This window comes from Myotis davidii, unplaced genomic scaffold, assembly GCF_000327345.1.
Source record: "Myotis davidii unplaced genomic scaffold, ASM32734v1 scaffold174, whole genome shotgun sequence".
NCBI lineage: Eukaryota > Metazoa > Chordata > Mammalia > Chiroptera > Vespertilionidae > Myotis > Myotis davidii.
Genome location: NW_006289087.1, coordinates 2,355,232 through 2,358,747, shown reverse-complemented (window position 1 = coordinate 2,358,747; position 3,516 = coordinate 2,355,232). Strand labels below are relative to the sequence as shown.

The 3,516-nt window shown below is 52.8% G+C and overlaps 1 protein-coding gene across 1 annotated transcript in view; it reads left to right on the top strand.

The window, feature by feature from the left end:
* The window catches only part of LOC102769788 (calpain-2 catalytic subunit), a 65,004-nt gene that overhangs the window by 630 nt on the left and 60,858 nt on the right, over window positions 1-3,516 (top strand). The gene's annotated exons all lie outside the window — the stretch shown is intronic.

Here is a 3,516-nt window from a genome sequence, read left to right as displayed (position 1 = left end):
AAAATAATTTTTTTATAAAAAGAGTACAACAGAGTTCTCATGCCTGGCTGGTGGGAAGGGAAAACATTGGAAAACATTCTGCAGCCCCCTCCAAATGGAACCACAACGAACATTCCACTCCATGGACTGAAAGAAGGGAAAGCACAAGGCCACACAAAGGCCTGTCCTCGAAGCCGGTGACGGCATCGCTCATAATAGCCAGAACGTGGAAACAACCCAAGCAGCCATCGGTGGACGAACGGATGAACGGATGCACACGGTGTGGCCATAGAGTGGAATAGTATGCAGCCATGAAAAGGAATGGAGTCCTGATACGCGCTACCACCCGGATGAACCCTAAAAACATTATGCCGAGTGAAGGACGCCATGACCAAAGGCCTCACACGGTCTGGTCCCAGTTGTAGGAAATATCCGGAATAGGCAAATCCATAGAAACACACCAAAAAAAGGAAAGCTAGACACCAAGATCGGAATACGGGTCCTGTCCATCTTGAAGAGGGGTCGATGGGGTGGGAGAGGAGCACAGGGCTGCTGGGAACCAGGACCGGGCCAGACGGAGCCCTGCCCCTCCCTGCGGCCATGCCCGGATGTCGTCTCTCAGATCAGCTGAGGTTCTAGCTGACAGAGGCGGTTGGTCTGGTCGGTGGTAAGGAGGCTGAAATGGTATCAAAGCCGGGATGTTGCGGCTCCAGCAGCTGGTGGTCTCTGCTGCCCCCTAGAGCCCTGTGTGGTCCCAGCAGGCCTGGTGGACTCCTTAAAACCAAGGGCTTGGTGTAACTTGGTCTCTGTACCCACACTCTTTTCCTGTTTTGTTCCTCAGGGGGTGGTTTTTCTGAAAACACCTAGAAAGAATATCTTAATCACGTTTTTCATGACTAGGGTGTTCTGAAAATTGAGCAAGGGGAAGAATCCTGCATGCATCCCGCCTTTCCAGTCCGGGCTATTTCAGGGTCACTGGTTGGTAGGGCAATGCTTTTCTTTATAGGAGAACTAGAGGCCCGATGCACAAAATTCATGCAACAGTAGGCTTTCCCCCAGCTGCCACCGGCTTCCCTCTGGCACCCGGGACCCAGGCTTCCCTCTGGCACCTGGGACCCAGGATTCCCTCACAGCCCTGGCTTCGTCCAGAAGGTCGTCCGGAAGGTCATCTGGAAGGACATCCGGTCTAATTAGCATGTTACACTTTTTTTTATTATAGATTGAAGCTATAGGAAAGCAAGCGATAGAATTAGAAGTCACCATTGTCAGCCCTTAATGGTAAAACAATCAGATAAAAGGCTAATGAGGAACTTGATAATGAATCTATCTGAGCTCACTTATTAATCTGTGCATCACCAATAAAGGGGGCTCTAGTGCCTTCTTACCTGATACAATAGGATGTACAACACAGGTCCACCTGGGAAGACTTCTGTCCTCTCTCCGAAGCTGAGCTTAAACCGACTCAAACGTCCAGATCCAACTGCATCATTTAGAGAAAAATAAAACGTTAAGCAGGGTTTTCGTGGTCTGTACTATTGACACTTGGGACCAGGGAGTTCTTTGTTGGGGGAGGGGGAAGGCTGTTCTGTGCATCATAGGATGCCTAGCAGCACCCTGGCCGCCCCTCACTGGTGTCAGTAGCACCCCTGCCGTCATGGCAACCAACAACCACCAAAAGCACACACTCCAACCACATGTAAAACGGAACAGTCAGGGACAATTTTGCCTGTAGTTTTGAGCATATATACTCAGTTCAGACAAAAAAAAACTATAAACAAATATTGAGCATGGATAAGCAAAAATGGAGAAGTATACGAAGAATGACGGGAAAGGGAACTACAGATACGGAACGAGGGAGATTTACAACAAACCATGTGGCACTGCTTTGGAATTGAAGGGCAGGTATATAACTTTTCATGAGTTAAAACCTGATTTCATTATTCATGTATCCATTTATCCACGTGTCTTTATTTGCCTGCCCTCTCGTGATTTATCCACCCAATCGCGAGATAACCAGCGGATGGTAAGGCTGGTTCTGAGAGCAGGTAAGAGACGAACTGTCACAGGTGCTGAGTGAAGATCGTTAGAATTTCTGGGTTACATACAAAACTGGGGAACGCCATACAGGGTCCTAAAACTGTAACCTTTCGGGTTGTTTTTTTGATTGGTTTGGTTTCTGGCTTTGGTTTTAGTTTAGTTTTGTTTTGTTTTTTTACCTAAAAAATATTATTTGCGTGTGTACTAGACAAACACGTACACATTGGCAGGTGACTTTGTAGAGTCTGGGCCCTGGGCAGCAGAGGATGACCAATCGGAGGCACAGCCTGCCCTCAGGGTCTGAAATCTTGGTGCTTCCATGGCAACAAGCACCTGGGTCTTGCCTTGCAAACACCATTCTCCACCGAGACGAGCCCTGGCTCCCTGAAGAAGGGGCCTTTCAGGGGAGATTTCCTTTTCCTGGCTTTGCAGCCGCCATACCGCCTTCTGCCATGAGGCGGCGCCCACGCAACACCGAGGAGGCCTTCGGAGCCGCTGCCTGGGTGTGACATCACCCACCGCTGCTCACACATGACTCTAGGCCAGTGGTCTGCAAACCGTGGCTCCCGAGCCACATGCGGCTCTTCGGCCCCTAGAGTGTGGCTCTTCCACAAAATACCACGTGTGGGCATGCACGTACCGAGCGATTGAGACTTTGTGGCCACACTCAAGGGGCCGAAGAGCTGCATGTGGCTCGAGAGCCGCAGTTTGCCGACCACGGGTCTAAACAAGCTTCCAAAGAACCTGGCATCCATGCAAGTCTGGTCCTTCTCTCTCAAGGCCTCCCCTGGGGGTGCGCGGGCTCTGGGGACATGGGGGTGGGGGGTCTGCAGCCCTGGTCAGTCCAGTCCCACCTCCAGGAAGGAGCCTCTGGTGCCCCCGCCTTCCTGGGTACGAGTAGGACCCAGAGGCCCATTCCCCAGACACCTGCCCCTTCCCCGTCCAGGCCGACCAGGGCCAGGACACTCATCGCCTTGACCCCCTTCAGCGGCTCCCTCACCGCCCTTTCCAGGCCCTGGAGGACCAGCCCTGCCCACCTCCTGCCTCTCCTCTGGGCCTCACCACATCACCCCACTTTACCCACCTCCCCACCCCATGCTCCAGTTCTCAGGCCAAGGACGTCCCCGAGTTTTCCTGGTTTCCAGGGCTCTGTGGTTGGCCTGGAAATGCCTGGGATGAGTGTTGATGGTCAGACTCCCTGAAGAGCCCCCGCCCCCACCCCAATACCAGCACCCACACCCACACCCGCACCTGAGAGGTGGACTGGGCCGGCCACATAGAGGGAGGGGAGGAGGGAGACATCAGACCTGCTTGCAAGGCCTGTGAGCAAGGCATTCTCCCTTTTCCCCTAGATTCCGCCTCGCCAGGGCCCCAGCCTGGGAGCGATCTGATTCTCTTGTAAAAGCAGATGGTGCACCCCACCCCGCTCTAAACATAGGTGTCAGAAACAATCAGGGCTCCTCAAACTCTCCATTCAGGGACCCCTGGGGCACCCCCACA